At 46.6% G+C, this 17,124-nt stretch overlaps 1 long non-coding RNA gene across 1 annotated transcript; it reads right to left on the minus strand.

The window, feature by feature from the left end:
- Window positions 1-2,560: 2,560 nt before the first annotated feature.
- LOC119048855 (uncharacterized) lies at window positions 2,561-7,759 on the minus strand. The gene is made up of 3 exons (XR_005082408.2): window positions 7,622-7,759; window positions 4,188-4,287; window positions 2,561-2,949 (listed from the first exon to the last, which is right to left on the minus strand). It is a non-coding gene; the product is annotated as an uncharacterized LOC119048855 (long non-coding RNA).
- Between the last annotated feature and the right edge of the window lie 9,365 nt (window positions 7,760-17,124).

Genomic DNA, 17,124 nt, shown 5'->3' on the forward strand with positions numbered 1-17,124 from the left:
CACCCCACTCCAAAAGGAAGTATGGATGCTGCATGGAGGACTCTCCCGGCAGCCGGTGCTGCTGCTCTGGGAGGCGGGGACTGGTGCTGGGTCTCTTCCAGTGCAGATTATGGAGCACGGTTTCCGTGCAGACAGACAGGAGGCCTGTGTTGGAACAGCAGCTGTACTGGCTCACGTTTGTTCAGTTAATCATTTACTGCTGGGGAAATGGGACTTCAATGAGCCACGAGGCATATTTTTTTGTGAACTTTGGAAAATCCCCGGTAGCCATTTGTGTAACTTGTCCAAGAAGATACTAAAGCTGCCTGAATCCGAATGTCCTGCCTGCTGTGCCACACTGGCCCTTAGGATCCATTTTATTAACACGGTTGGCTTTGATTTATGTTGACTTTACTGCTTTGGTTTCTCTTTTGAGCTCCTGACCAGAGCAGCGGTGAGTGTGGAGAACAGCTCTGTGAGGATTTGCGTTCTGGGCGTCCTTATTCAAGGAAAGCTACTGGCCACTGTGGGTCTTCTCTGCTTTGCAGGGCTGGGGTGTCTTGCAGCAAAGTTGCCCCTGTCTCCCCACTGGCCCCCTGTGTGCGTGTGCGTGTGCATGCGTGCTCAGGACGGGCTCCGTGGGCATGTGACTTGTGCCATCAAGCAGGGTCCTATGTTTAGAAGGACTTTCACTCTTGATTTAATGCTCTGTTGTTGACGTTTTGAAATTCTCAATTTATGAACAAGGGGTCAGTGTTTTGTGCTGGGCTCTGAAAATGACACATCCTATTCCGTGGGTAGGCTATGGCTCTTGATGTTGAACTCCATGATCATTCTGTCCTTTCTCCTGCCTTGAGGACCATCCTGAAACCCTGACTATTGAAGACCCTCACCCTTGGGGAGGCTACAGCAACCCTGTCTAGGAATCTTACAGCCCTACCCGCCAAAGATATGTATGTATGTATGTATGTATGTATGTATGTATTTACTTAAATGAAAATGTATTTGAGTCTAACAGGATATGCCTGGAAGCAAGATCTCAACAGACCGAGAAAAAAGGCTTCCTCAGAATTCTTTACAGAAAGAGTTTGGGCTCACGCTCCCTCTTGGAAGCAGGCGTGTGCCCTTCCCTTCCCTCTGCTCTTCCCTGCGGGCGCCTCACCAATGCCCTTCTCTCTCCTGCGCTCCAAGGGCCCTTCCTTCTGCTTCTGTAACTTGATTCTCAAGCCTACGCAGCCCGGCCTACACAGCCCGGCCGGCTCACTTCTACCACCTCTGTAATTTTCTAAATACACTTTCCCCTATAATTTGAAAAAACAAAGATAAAAACATTTTTCTAAACATAAGTAATGTATGGATATATTTTTGGATTTGAAAGTGTGTGTCGTGGCGCCCTGGCTCTCCCCGAGTTTTTTTGTTCTCCCGCCGCCCTTGCTGGGCACCTCGCTGGGTGCCGTCCAGAGGGTCGAGCTCTGGTGTGAGCACCTCCGTCCTCATCCCTGCCTCTCCTTCCCTTTATGAGACGGCGGGGCAGCTTCTACCCTGTTCCGAACCTTCCTCTTTTCACCTAACTACGCATCTGGGAAAATTCCAAACCATCATCTAGATCTATGCTGTTATATTTTCTTGGTAACAATTTCCCATTGTTTGGATTTACTATGATTTACTTAGTCTCCTGTTGATGGACACTTAGTTTGTCTCTGAACCTTTGCTCCTACAGTGTTCTTAGAATTGGGTTGTCAGAGTTACCAAATTAAAATCCAGACTTCTCAGTTAAATTTGAATTTTAGGTAAACAATGAATATGTGTGTGTGTGTATAATTTTTTTAAACTTATTTTGGTCCTCATCTGATATGTTTTTACTGATTTTAGAGAGAGAGGAATTGGGGGGGGGAGAGAGATCAATGTGAGAGAGAGAAAGATTGGTCAGTTGCCTCCTGTATGTGCCCTGCCTGGGGATCGAACCTACAGCCTAGGTGTGTGCCCTAACCAGGAATTGAACCCCATAGTGTTCTGGTGCACAGAGCAACTCCAACCAACTGAGCGACCTGGCCAGGGCAATGAATACTTTTTTTTAAAGAAATATTTAGAGGGGAAGGGAAGGAGAGAGAGAGAGAGGGAAATATCAATGTATGGTTGCTTCTTGTGAGTCCCCTGCTGGGAACTGGCCTGCAACCCAGGCACATGCCCTGATTGGGAATCGAATCGAATCAAATCGAGGTTGTTTGGTTTGCAGGTCCGTGCTCAATCCACTGAGCTAAAACCAGCCAGGGCTGAATACTTTTTAATATAAGTGTGCTTTATACTTATGTCCCAAGAGAGCAGGTATTGGAGACATAGTTATACTAAAAAAAATGTATTGTGTTTATGTGAAATTCAAATGTAACCAAATGCCTGTATCTTATTTTGCAACCCTATTCTCCAACAGGTGTCTGGCACGCAGCAGGGGCTCTGTACAGATCTAGTGAATAAATGAGTAAACGCTTTCTCTCTGGAATGAAAGCTTATGAAGGCAGCTACTTGGGTCTATTTCCTGCTCTACCTACAGTGCTTAACAGGCATTTGTTCAATACAGGCCTCCTTTTATTGCTCTTTGCTTGATTGCACCTTACAGATATTACATTTTTTTTTTTTTTACAAATTGAAAATAAGCCCCTCCCACCAGCAAAAAGATTAGAACTCGCTGAAGGCTTAGATGATGGTTTGCCTATTTTAGCAATAAAGTATTTTAAAATTAAGGTATGTACATTTTTTGACATAATGCTATAGCATACCTAATACACTACAGTAGAGTATAAACATAACTTTTACATGCACTAGGAAACCAAAAATATGTGTGTGACTTGCTTTACTATGATACTGCTTTATCGAGATGGTCTGGAGCCAAAGCCGCAGTCTCCGGAGCACACCTGCACGCAGGCAGGTGCTGCAGTGAATGTCCTTGGGATGCTTCATCTGGCCCATGACAACCTGTGTTTGTAGGATTAATTCATCCGTTTAAAGTTTGATAGATTCTGCTGAATTGCCCTCCACAGGCCCCTGATGCTTCTTGGCTAAGTTGTCTAATTATATTCCTGCTCATCATCTAAAGTCAGTTAACCTTCGGGGAACTTGCCCCTCGAGGCTGCTCTAAATCGGGGTCAAAAAGGAATCCAAAGTGCCAACCTCATTATACCCCCCCTTTATGCCTCCTCCATCAATTCATGCCAAGAAATGAGGAACTTTAGATGCAAATGGCAGTAGATAACATCTGGCTCATCAGGGCCGCCCCGGCTGTCTCAGCTGTCTCGTCCCCCAAAGCGCTGGAGGAGCCCACCGGGCCCTGCCGGCTCCCGGTGATGGATGACTTACATTGGTTAGGCTGTCCCCGAGGTGCTCTCGGGTTCACGGCCCACCTGCCTCCCAATCTTTTAATCTGTCAGTGACACAGAACGATTTAATCACTGTAACAAGGCTGTCACTGAGAGCACGCGCTGCGGTTTCTGGTGGGAAAGCCGGTTTCGGGTTTTCCCTGGCCGACTGAAGCATGCGCAAGGCCAGCCATCAAGATCTGGTCGTTGCATGGGTCTGTGTCCCCATTTCACCACTTCCTGTATTTGCTGGCTGACCTTGGGCAAGTTACTCAACCTCTCTGAGCATTAGTTTCCTCTGCAGCAAAAGTAGCTAATAACCTCTACCTGCTACCTCAATGGCTTGTCATGAAATACAAGACAAAAATTTATGGGGAAAAAGGTGTGGAAACTGTGAATTATACTATAAATATATAATATTTTGAGGTTGAGAGTATGGATGGATGGCAGAGGGCCTTAAGTGGTTCTGAGTTATTGTTATTATTACCAGCGTGGCTTCAAAATTTCTCTCTTAAAGGGCAACCACGTGGACAGAGGGGTTCGGGGCTTGCCCTTTCCGAAAGAATGGGAAAGAGTCAATGTCAATCAGTTGTCCCCATCAAAGCCAGGGAGCAGGGCTGGCTGACTACAGCGATGGGTGAAGCCTCACTGAGCCCCACTTTGGTGACCCCATGTCACTTCCCAGGACTGGGAACTGGGGTCTCTGCCCCTCTGCCCCCCTTTTTCTCTGTATACAGCAGCCTCTCAAGGCTGCTCATCAGGACACACAGTGGGGACTCCTCCAGCCTCTAGAAACCTGCCATTTCCCGACAGGACTGTCCAATGTAATTTAAACTTGGGCTTCTTCCAACTTCTCACCTTGGCGCCTCTGGGTCGTTGGTGGATGAGAGCCCTTGCAGCGGAAGACACGAAGCTGGTTTCTCAGCACGCCCCAGCAGGAGAGCCTTTCCAGCAGGGGCTGGAAAACAGGGGAAGTGCTGAGCCCTGGGGTGAGGGAGGTGCTTCATTCTTACCCCACGATAAGTGTCCCGACTGCCGGAGTGAAGGTCCTGACCCAGCCTGCCCCTGCCTGCCAGCTCTGGGACGCGCCTCTGAACTCCCCTTTTTTCTTCCTCTGAAGTAGAAGGGAAGGTGGCAAATCACTGTGTGCATGTGAGAGAGCGAGAGAGAGATTGGCAACCTGTGACCTGCAAATGGAGAGTAACTTCCACGATCTACTTCCAGTGTCAATTACCCTCCAAAGCGTTATGTTACACCTTGGCAGAGAGGTGGCCCCTGTAGAAGCCTTTATTTGCCAGTTGTGGGACCCAACAGCCTCACACCCAGCCTCACACAGGAGGATGAAAGTGGGGCTGTTTAGGCTGCTGGGGGCGGGGGAGGGAATTCCCTGCTCTAGGGAAAACAGACAAATGCCATCAAATCAGAGCAACACACAGTTTGTCTCACGGGGTTCTGCACCTGGGGACAGAATAAATTCTGAGCTCTGACAAAGTGGAGAAGTGAAAAAGAAATAATTAATTTAAGAAAAGAAACAAACAAACAGAGCAGAGAAAGGAGAGGTGGCTGAGCACATTGCCGGGGGGGGGGAGTCTCAACTCCCTCCAGCCCCACGGAGAGGAAGCAAAAGCCTGGGCATTTGGAGAAGGGGGGTGACCGGCTTCTGCTTGGTGGGTGGTGGCAGGCTAATTTTTCCTCATTGAAACTCTCACTTTCCTTGGAGTTTGGATTAGGAAGCTGGACAAGTCCCTTTCAGGCTTGTGTTCCAGGCACGGGAAAAAATGGGAGAGTGGGAGAGGGAAGCGGAACCCTTCCCATCGTCGTCCCATCTCCACGCCCACGCCAAGTGTTCCAGGGTGCCCCTGTCCCACTACGGTTTGGAAACTGGTGAGCTTGTGGATTTTTCCAGAAAGTGTCAGTTCCCTTCTGCTCGGCTTCAGCTCCACTGTATTCTTTTCTCTTCCTAGAAGCCAACCTTCAGGGCCTTTTTATCCACAGGTTTTTGGAAAGACTTCCCCTTCAGCTCCACAGTCTCCTCCTCGAAGAGGCTTCTCTTGTCCATTGCTTCTTAGGGCCAATGGGCGGGGATCTCCGTCCGGTTTTACTCCTTGACATTAACTCCACCCCCAGCACAGTGCCTGGCCTGTAGGACATGTTTGTACATCTTATTTAAATAAACATTGATGAAACAATCACCCTGCTTTATATTTCCTGTAGCCTTTTGTTATTGCTATCAAACACCACCCTGTTCACTTATCTGTTTGCTTGTTTGTTGTCTGCCTCTGAGGATCAGAACATCAGCGAGGGCAGAGACATTTCTGTCTTGTGTTCCAGTGTCTACCGTCAGTGCCTGCATAAGTGCCTGATGGATAAAGACGCCCGATAAGCCTTTGTTTAATGAGTGAGCAGCGGGTCACGTTTTTCACAGACAGACACGTCCAGTGGTGTGGGGGGAAGTACCCACATGTCACAATTGGGTGCAGAGTCCTCACTGTGCTATCACTGGAAGAACACAGTTCGACCCAGAACAACCGTCTTAGCCTTGTGATATAAGTGCCTCCCGAGGGCTGGCTTTCCTAGCGCAGGACTCCCTGATAAACTGGAGTGTTTGAGAGCAGAGGAGGTTCTGAATAATTCAGTTTTCTGGTTAAAGGACGGCTCCATGGTCCTGGTCCGTGACTCTAGAATCGTATAGTACAGGAAAGGTGATTGATTGGCTGTCTATGGATTCAGGATCGAGGGCTTGTTTGGGAGTGGCTGTGGTCAGGATCAGCCATGATGGCTCCTGGACAGTGACGATAGACACGCAGAGCAAACGAATGCAGGTGATTTGGTCTAAGACCTGCATGACACCAAAGATTAAGCTTGGGCTTTACATTTGGGGGGAACAAAATATTGGCTTGTTCTGCTTTTGTACTTCCAGCTGAAAGGGAAGTACTAAGAAAGCCACAACGTGTTCAGTTGAAGATCCAGGTTGGGTCGTTTCTGGTCAACAGAGGTTTCATTGCACATTTGGATTATACTTTGATGTCACACAACTTTGGAACAGTCATAGGTGACGTGTGGCATGCACAGGTGAGATGGCAGGCACTATCTTGAGCTGTTTACATTTATTAACTCATTACTTTCAGGACAACCCTGTGTAAGTACTTGTCTCCCTCCTGCAGGGGAGAAGACTGAGGCTCAGAGAGGTTAGGTGACTTGTCCAAGGTCACACAGCTAGGAAGTGGCAGGATCAGACTCCAGAACCCACATTATGCTCTTCCGCCTGTGGGGATCAACTTGTCCTGATTTGCCCAGGACTTTTCTGATTTGGCACTGCACGTCCCATATTCTGGGAACCCCTCAGCCCCAGGCAACCTGGGGTGCTTGGTCACCTCACTTCTGCCTCTCGGAGACAGGTGTTCAAAGTCAGCCATGCTGTGAGTCACAATGACCTCTAGCCCGTGTGGCATCCAGTTCGGTGATCACTAACAAGACAGGAATTGCGCAGAGGACCTCATAAGGCTCTCCCTGTGACAGCTAACTGGGGAAGATACGGAGAAAATCTGTGAAGAGGACAGAAACAGAAGCCAAGGAAAATGTTTCCAAGTCAAAACCATAAGTACTGACTGAGAGACAATGGGGTTGGCAGAGAGCTGGCTGTGACTGAGGCAAGGACACAATTGGGAATAACCGCAATGATAAAAGTAATGACGGTGACAGTGGTGTCACCTCTAACACTGGCTGGCTGCCATAGCCAGGTTGTGTGCCAGTCACTCTTCCCGTGTTAACTCATTCAATCCTAAGCCCAATCATGTGAGGCAGGCACTATTCCCCCACTTTACAGATGGCAACATCGAGGCTCAAGGAGGTTAAAGGAGGAGAACCCTTGCAGCCACAGAAGCAGCCGGCCTTCGTTGGGTGGGCAAGGGAATGTGCACCTCTGCCTGTGCTTGGCCCCCAAAAATATTTTTTAAAATTTAAAAATATATTTATTGATTTTAGAAACATCGATGTGAGAGACATCAACCGCTTGCCTCCCATTTGCACCCCAACATGGGACCAAACCCCACAGTCTAGGTATGTACCCTGATGGGGAATCAAGCCGCCAACTTTTGGTGTGCGGGGCAGCACTCCGACCAACAGAGCCACCCGTCTGGGGCTCAACATTTTAAAACAGGAGTGTTTTTCTATTTACAATTTTTCCAGAATCTTTGAGGACAGAATCATTTTTCTAGATCTGTCATCTGCTCAGACTCAAATGGGAAATCAGGATAAGGGACTGAGCGCCAGCTACTGCCCCTTTCACTCACCAGAAAGGTCACCCTCCTGCAATCAGTAAACTTCTTTTGAACGTGCAGAACTTGCCGAACATCCCTGCTTTTTCCGAGTCGGCGGGAGTCAGGCATCTGTTCCGTGACTTAGCCGGACAGTTGGATGGTAATCAGTGACTGACGGGTAACAGGAAACGATGACCTACCTGCCAGAAGGTGGGTGCTCCTGGAGAAGCCGTTAGCGCGTCAGTGCCCAGGCCCCGCTGGAAGGACCGCTGTTTCACTTTGTTCACCTCGGTGTGTCGTTTTTCTGTCATCCCCAAGGGATCACAATTAATTTTTACTTGTCCTGGTCTTTTACTCATGGCGCCCTTCCTGGTGTCCTGCAAAAATCTTTCCTTTTAAAATAGTACTGTGAGCCCTGGCTGGTGTGGCTCAGTGGATTGAGCACCAGCCTGCAAACCAAAGGGTCACCAGTTTGATTCCCAGTCAGGGCACATGCCTGGGTTGTGGGCCAGGTCCCCTGTAGGGGGCCCGTGAAAGGCAACCCACACATCGATATTTCTCTCCCTCTCCTTCTCTCTCCCTTGCCCTCTCTCTAAAAAGAAACAAATAAGATATTTAAAAATAGTACCATGTAAGAAAGAGAAAAGATCTTTTTAGAGCCAGGTAAGACAGGAAGGACTTTTTATTTTGTTCTGGAGAAGGAGCGGCCCTAATCTTCCAAAAGCCTGTAGCTGCCCGTGATTCTGCACAGGAGAAAGAATGCACTAAAAAAATTGGAAGGGGGGGGGCAGGTTTTGGTTTTTGTTTTATTTTCTTCTTACCACTTGCTTAAAAAAACCACAACAAGCAAACCCTGATTTCATGGATATGAAGTATGATTAGTAAATGAAGTGGAACGGAAGGGTAGCTATCTGCGTGCATTTAAAACACTGTGCTGAAATACACATACACAAAACTTACCATCTTAACTCGTTTTAAGTGTATAGTTCAGTGGCATGAAGTGCATTCACAGTATTGTGCTACCTTGCAGATCTGAAACTCTGTATTCATTAAACAATAACATTCCATCCCAGGCCCTGCTCAATTTCTTCTGACAATATATTTTAGGAAGGTCAGAAAGTACATTAAAAACGTGGCATTGTCTCCCAGGTCTGTGCTCAGCACTGTTTCTAGGAAGTGATGCTTATACAACCACGTGAATCATTCACCTATGATGAGGTCAAAGCCCAGAACATTTCCTCTTCACAACTGTGGTCGAGGAGGGGACCTTGGAATCACGGTTCGCTAAAGCCTATTAAGTTCAAGGGCAAGCGCACTAGGTAATTAATGGTCCATGCAATAGTCATATGGGACAGATGCTGAATGACATCACTCCACAGAGACTGAAGAATAGAATTTTTAAAAAATAATTAAAAAATTAAAAATATTGGATACTCCCTTATAAAAATGTTAAACCATATCCCTGGCTGGTGTGGCTCAGTGGGTTGAATGCTGCGCCGGCTTGTGAACCAAAGGGTTGCCAGTTCGACTCCCAGTCAGGGCACATGCCTGTTGATAAGTTCTTAAAAACAAGAATTAAAAATTAGATGGCCATTGCCAAATACTGAAAGATAAAAATTTAAGACAACTGCTGATCTCTTGAGAAGCTGACTTAGAGCTCCCTGCCCAGGCCGTCAGTGAGGGCCACCGACCGACCACAGCGCCCTGAGCCCCCAGTGCCTGCATCCACTGCGGCCGGAGCCCTTCTAGACTTCATCCACTTTACAAACAGTCGGCTTGGCCTCTGATTTCGAAATCGGTGACTTTGGTGAGCATCGATAAATTCCGTGCAGACGGCTCGCTCATCATCCTCGGGGGACCAGCGCAGTTTACAATCCAGTTTCTTCTTCACTTGACGTTTCAGGTGATCGACCGAGGGTTAGCCATTCTAAGAGGCCCCTGTTTGAGAACACTTTCCAATACCTGTCCCTTTTCCCAATACCTGTTCTTGGTAGAGGTTTTATGAATGTCTATTCAATGAATAAACAATCATAGTGTGATCGAACTCTCCTGTGGATGATAAACATCCCGAGGGCATATTTCCAAGGGCTAAACGCCACCAGCCCAAATCCACCCCTGGCGCTTGGCCCTGCACCCACAGTTGTTCACTGGACTGCAGGCTCGAATGACCTCCTGAGACCTGGGGTAAATCTGAGTTCTCATTTTCCCCACAGTCCAGGGGCATCCCATGCTGATCCCAGCTGATCTTGCAGGGACAGCCCCAAGCAGGAAAGCATCTCTCCTTGAGGACTAACCCATTCATTTCTCCAGGACCCAGTCTGGCTGGCATCTAGCCAGGAATCTGATCGTCCAAGGCATATTTGGGGAAGAGATTCCCAGCCAGCTGATCCAGCCCGCCCGGGGAACAGAGGCCTTTGCCAGGTGCTGGGGGTGGTGGAGACAGTGTCTCTCAGGGGCTGCCCACAGAGTTTCTGCAACTTCAGCTGGAGGGGATTCCCCGTGACAGCAGCGCTTCCACCCCCGTTTAAATTCTGATCTAGTTTCTGCATGTGATTTCTGAACTGATAGTCTTCTGGTGACAAGGGAATAAAACAATGACAGACCTCAATCATCTTCATGTGCTCAGTGGGAGAAGTACCTTTAAAAAAAAAAACAAACAAACTGCTGGCCTGGCCTCCGTATAGAAGAGTAGGGTAGCCCTGGCTGGTGTGGTTCAGTGGACTGAGTGCTGGTCTGTGAACTGAGAGGTCACCGGTTTGACACCTGGTGAGGGTGCCTGTGGGCCTGGGCTGCCAGCCAGGTCCCCGGTTGGTGGCGAGCAAAAGGCAAAGGATCAATATTTTTCCCTCCTCTTACTTCCTCCCTTCCCTCCTCTCTAAAAATAAATAAATAAAACTTTAAAAAAAAGAGCAAAGTTTTCACCACCACAGAAAACATCCTCCTGTCTTCCTGAATTAGCTTCATGACACCCACAAAAAAGAGTTGGGGTTGCGTGTCTCACCCATGAATCATTCACTAGCTCCCAAGGTGATCATCCTGTTTTCCTTGAACATTTGTTTCTATGAAGCCATTGATTTCTGAAACAGTTTGTTTGAGTAGCAAGACCTGTCCTTTTTTTTTCTTTTTTCAAAAATTATATTTTACTGATTATGCTATTACAGTTCTCCTGACTTTTCCCCCCTTGCCCACCCTTCCACCCAGCACTCCCCACTCCCTCAAGCAATCCCTCTACCCTTGTTCATGTCCATGGGTCACAGAGTAGCAAGGCCTCTCAATGCTGGAGGATCTCATTGTTTCTAGGGCTGGTGAGCATTTATTTGAAGAACTTTCTACAGGACTTGGGGGCGCGAGAAGTGCCTCTCTCTTGCAGTGGGGAATTGAGGTCACGTTTAACGTGTGAATTCATGAAAGGGTCGGAATCGCCCAGTTTCAAACACAGCTTGTGTAGTGAAGTGCAGAGCCAGACAACTCAAGTGTAGGTGCCTCTGCTGCCCCTTATTAACTGTGTCACATTGGACAAGTCCCTTCATGCCCCTGAGCTACGCATGCTCACTCATCAGATGGTCGCGGAGCATCGGTAGCACCTGTGATGAACGAATGAATGGGTTTGTTGGGTAGCCACTGTGGTAGGCATCTTCACAACCTTCTCTGTAACATGTAGGCGATACTGTAGCTGCTCTCTATCCCTCCAGAGATTCCATGAGACTCAAAACAAGATAGTACTTGGAAAAGTCCTTGGGAAGCTGCTAACGACAGAACCACGTGAAGGCCTGTTACCATTGCCTTTAATTCAGATTTTCCACTTCCTCTATTTTCTTTTCCCATCCTTCCAAGTCTGTATGAGTTTGCCTGGGTGTGGCTTCATGGGGCTGATTATTCACCATGTCACCCAAATCCAGTACAGACACATAGCTGGGAGTGTAGCATTTCCTTCCAAACCCATACCCTCAGGTGCACGTGTCATCTCAAAATGTAAAACAGTAGACACCAGTTTCCCACATGCCATGGTTAGGTTGAGGCTGAATATGTGTGTGAATCACACGAGTAGAAGGGCAGGGTTTGGTAACTTTGTGCTATCCATTCCCGTTTGGGCAGAGACAAGATCTGAGCAAGCAGGTGACCTTGATCTCCTGCAGCAAAAAGAGCATGGGCTGAGGAGTTAGACCCTCCAAACCAGACCTCTATATAAAGATGCTTGATGCAGCTTAGGCGAAAAGGGGAATCCAGTGGAAAGATCCTAAGGCATCTAGATTTGGAGGTAACCGAACTCAGAGACTTAAATGCCCCCCAGGACACTCTCTCCTCTTTGTCCCTGACCCCATGTACTGGCTTTATGTATTCAGTTCAGCTTTCTTCCCATAGGAGATCATAGCTTCTGGTAACCCTTGTGCCTCATGGGTCATAATTTTACTATTAGAGAAGTCCTTGTTTCTCCCCTCAATTCCAATTTCAAAGATCCTTGGAGAAGTTTGATTGGCTTGGCTTGGGTCATATGTCTGGTCCTGGACCAATCAACTTCGACAATGAGTGGGAGTGGGGTTCAGAGACATAAAGCATTTCTAGAGACTGGGGAATTGATTGTGAGTCTGGAAGCTAACCCACTTAGATAGTTTGCCTCTCTGAGCCTTAGTTTTCTCATATGTAAAATGGAACGAATGATACCATCCAACACCACAATAAGGTATACGGCTCTCACATTTTGAACTTTTCATCTTGCCCTTAGATTTAGGTAGTAGTGGGGCTGAGAAACAGTGAGACAGACCAGAACAACTTTTAACTTATTAATACAAAGAAACCTGGTGACATGCAATATCTATTTTCACATATCAAACCTGTGTAAACAGTTACTTTTAAACCTAATTTCCTAAGCAAGACCTAAATTGTGGAATTCAGTGTCTAATTAAATAGTATCTTTAAAAATGGTAAATGATAAATGAAACTTGAATATTTAAAAGTGTAGACTGATCTGAGGAGTTTGTGAGTTATTACAGAACTCACAAAAAGACAACAAATACTAATGTAGGCATAAAGGAAAATAATTGCATGTGAAATCTTTTTGTTTTAGGTAAACCAGATTTATTTGTTTATTTATTTAGGGATTGACTCTTTTTTTTAAGATTTTATTTATTTAGTTTTAGAGAGAGGGGAAGGGAGGGATAAAAGAGGGAGAGAAACATCCATGTGTGGTTGCCTCTCATGTGAATCCCACTGGGGATCTGGCCCACAACCCAGGCTTGTGCCCTGATGGGGAATTGAACCTGGGAGCCTTTGGTTTGCAGCCTGCACTCAATCCATTGAGCTACACCAGCCAGGGCTAAGGAACAGTTTTTTAAAAATAAATCAGAAAGCTTACAACTATAATAAATAAATACATTAATAATACATATCATTATACATGCAATTGATAACACAGAATAGTATGTGCAATTAATAAGTCTTTCTGTTATATTTGCGGCTATAGCTGAATGGTACCCAAAGTGTGCATTCCCTGTGCTCTGGAGGAAGAGAGGTCTCTTTGGGAGCAGGAGGGATAGTAACCTGAGCACCGTCTCCAAGAGGCCAAGGGAACAGTTTCTTGATCACACACCCAGCCGGAATTTACAGGGAGCTGTGAATGACTAGTTCAGGCCGAGGCAACTGGGGGCAATACGGCTCTTAGGAAGAATGGAAAGACAGAGTAAAGGCTTCCACCGACCCTGCTCAAATTTGCTTTTGAAAAGCAGCAAAAACTGGAGGCCCATCCCTTGAGGCCTGGCTCTGCCGCCTCCCTCCCCACAGTAGTCATCTGGAATGTCATCTGGGGATGACAATGACTAACGCATACAGCTGTATATGCCTAGGTAGGTACACAATATACACTGAGTCTCTTTTTTTCTTACGGTTTAAAAGTCTTTACAAAAATTATGGCCCAGGGTTGGTGTGGCTCAGTGGGTTGAGTGCTGGCCTGCAAACAGAAAGGTCACCAGTTCAAATCCAGTCAGGGCACAAGCCTAGGTTATGGGCCAGGTCCTCAGCTGGGGATGTGTGAGAGGCAACTGATCAGTATTCCTCCTGCACATGGATGTTTCTCTCCCTCTCTTTCTCCCTCCCTTCCCTTCTATCTAAAAAATAAATAATAAAACCTTTTAAAAAATATTGTGGACACAATGGTGGGGAACCCCAGTATCTAAGGAAGCCCTTTTCCTTGTGCCTTGTCAAATAAGACGAGTATGTTATATTTTATTGTTCTTAGTTTCCCTCTATGTCATGAAAATCCATATACTACTTTATTAAATATGGTTATAATGTTAAAAAGATCACGGGCACACAGACAAAGTTGGCTACAGACATTCAATTTTCTGAGCAGGCCACACGGCTCAGATATCGACTGTGGTGACCACTGATTTGTTTAAAACCGGCCCGGAGGACCCTGCAGTGATTCTCGATTTGAAAATATCTCGGTATTCTAAATGCTTCCTGGCCCACGAAGAATCAGACAGGCTACAGCCTGTTCGGGCGAAGATTCACATCTAGTTCACCAACATATATAAAATGCTTACATTTTATCTTTATGCAGCCACATGGATATAATTATAGTTCAGGGTATGTCAAAGGCTCGAAATAGCAGAAGACTGATTTAAATTGTAGTCTAGGATTTCTCAAATCACTACCTTTTCCGAAGAAGTCCATGTCCTCATGACATTGTCGGCCCAATGAAAACATCGGGAAGCGTATTTATCATCCGTATGTGCTGTTGGCATCCTATAGCAGAGCGTTTCTAACTGGCCACGTGGCCTTGGCAGGCTGCTTGATTTCTTCAGCTTGAAGAACATTTTTGTACCTACCACATGCAAGGCTTCAGGATGGACTTCTTGGGGATGACTCAGCTATGCCTTTAGGGAAAAGGGTATGCTGAGTAGGAACTTTCAGTGGAAGTTAAGTGCAGAATCTGCAACGGTTCTGGAGGCTTAGGGCGTATTTAGGAGGCTAGATTAGCAGGTAGTTTGGTTTAAGTTCATGGGAGAGGTCGGGGAGTTGGGGGCAACTCAGGTTGTTGGGGGGCTATTAATTGGATACAGTAGAATAAGGGAGGCAGGTGCCACAGGGGCCTGGGTGACTTGAAGATGTCTTTTAAGCAACAGTAAGGAACATAGCAGGGAGAGTTAGTGTGGAAAAAAGAAGGACGATTTTGGTTTTAAATATACTAAATTTAAGGCCTGGCAGGAGTGGCTAAGTGGATTGAGCACCAGCCTGTGAACCAAAGGGGGTCACCAGTCTGATTCCCAGTCAGGGCACATGCCTGGGTTGTGGGGCCAGGTCCCCAGTAGGGGGTGCATGAGAGGCGACCACACATGGAAGTTTCTCTCCCTCTCTTTCTCCTTCCCTATCCCTCTGTCTAAAAAAATAATAAATAAATAAAATCTTTTAAAGAGGTAAATATACTCAGTTTAAAATCCTAGCTGGATACCCAGCTGGAGCTTCCAATAGGTAACTGAAATGTGGGATTAGAGCTTGGAAAAGTTTCAGAGGCTGGAGATACAGATCTGAGAGTTGTTAGAAATGATAGTTGAACTTGACTGGTCCTGTATCGATTAGGAGTAGATTCAGCTGATAGAATAGTGGCACCCAAACAAGACAAGTGTATTTCTCTCTCTGTCACATAGTAATTCAGGAGTAAACAGTTCAGGGCTGCTATGGTGGCTCTTTGAGGTCAGAAACTTGCGCTTCTTCCATCTTTCTTTGTGCTCTAACAACCCCAAGGTCATGACCTTGTCCATATGGTCCAAGACAACTCAACATTACCATGTGTGTACCTCCAGTTGGTGGAAAGTGGGGAAAATGGGAAAAAAAGGCGTAAGCTGAAAGTATTATAGGACCAGAACCCTAGTTATTAACTGGACACATGGCTGCCCAAAATAAAGGTTACATTTGTTGTCTCCTTGGCAGATAATGGCCAATGGGAAGTGAGCAAAAGACGTGTGAGCAACTTCTAGGTTCACTTTATAAACGTGTTTTGAGTATCAGTGTGTCCTTGCGCACAGAGTCAGAGGGTGCAGGGTTGTGAAAGCCAGTAAGGGGGAGGAGTCTTCGGAAGGCGTGGTTTCCCAGTGCTGCTGACGGGTCAAGGAGGGCGAGGGCCCAAGACGGATGATTTTGTTTCCCAGGGGATACCCAGCAATCTCTGGAGACATTTTTGACATCTGTGACAACTGGGGGGAGGGGAGAATGCTATTGGCATCTAGTAGGTAGAGGCTGGGGGTGCGGTTAAACACCCTACAGTGCATTAGGAAACCCCCAAGAACAAAGAATAATCCTGCTCCAAAATGTCGGTATGCTGAAGTTGATAAACCCTGCGTTAGGGCCACGATTCTCAGCCAGTGCGCTGCAACGGGTGTGCTGCAAGAATTTTTAAAACATGCAGTACCTGACTGACTTACTCACGGCCACTGACCTCTCTTCCCTTAGACTGTCAAAGTAAAAAATGACAACAGCCAACATAACAACAGCTGTCTGGTGGGCATTACCTGTCTTACACAGGTCATATAATTGAGTTGCCTCTTATTGGTCACATTGCATAATAAGGTTGCAGCTGATATGTTAATTTTTGGTACCAGAAATCCTTATATACAAATATAGGCACCTGAGTTTTCTTTTATTAATTTTTTTTGGTGTTGAGTTTTATAACCTTTTTTAAAAACAAATTTTGGATATTAACCCCGTAGACTGATGGAATTTTGTATCTCCCTCATCAGGAACATGGTGAGAATGCCTTCGTTTGTGAAGGGTGTAGTTACATTATAATGCTTCTGTTGTTGTTTTGTCGAGTTTATTCGTGAGTAGAGAGCTGTGGGTGGGTGCGGAAGAGACAAAGGGCTGGGCTGTTCCTCACAGTGTGGATCTTGTCCGTTCCACCTTCACTCTTCCCGGTCGTTTCCTCTGAGAGCGTGCAGCACACCCCTCCTCGGACGGCACACCCTGCCTTCCTGCTGGGTTCTGTCAGTGGGGCGCCAGCAGGAGATGGGAAGACCAGCCGGGCAGAGGGGCATTTTCATAGTTTTGGATTCCTGGCCGTGCCCGCAGTGGCCATGGCAGTGACATCGCAATGGGCTGACGTGGGCCGTGGGCTCCTGCTTAGGCACCTGCGTCCTAAAAGCAGAAGTGACCGTGAGCCAACCGAAAGCAGGGACTCTCGTATCAGTGTGCCTGGGCCAGGGCAAAACTCAAGAGCACAGTGCACTCACGCGTGTTTCGTTCTGTTTTGCGTTTGGTAAAAAAGGCAGAACAACATTTACCATCTTAGCCATTTGTAAAGTGCACAGTTTAGTCGTGTTAAAATTATTCACGCTGTTGTTAAACAGACCCCCAGAACTTTCATCTTGCAAATCCAAAATTCTATAACCATGAAATAGCAACACCTTTTTCCTCCTCCTCCCAGCCCCTGGTAACTCTCATTATCATTCCACTTCCTGTTTCTATGAACTTGACCACTTTAGATAAGCAGGCACATGATTTTTTAAAAATTTACATACGGCAATTGTAGAATCTCACAGTTGAAA

The sequence above is a fragment of the Artibeus jamaicensis genome, unplaced genomic scaffold (genome assembly GCF_021234435.1).
Source record: "Artibeus jamaicensis isolate MK-2021 breed Jamaican fruit bat unplaced genomic scaffold, CSHL_Jam_final contig_2259, whole genome shotgun sequence".
Classification (NCBI taxonomy): Eukaryota; Metazoa; Chordata; class Mammalia; order Chiroptera; family Phyllostomidae; genus Artibeus; species Artibeus jamaicensis.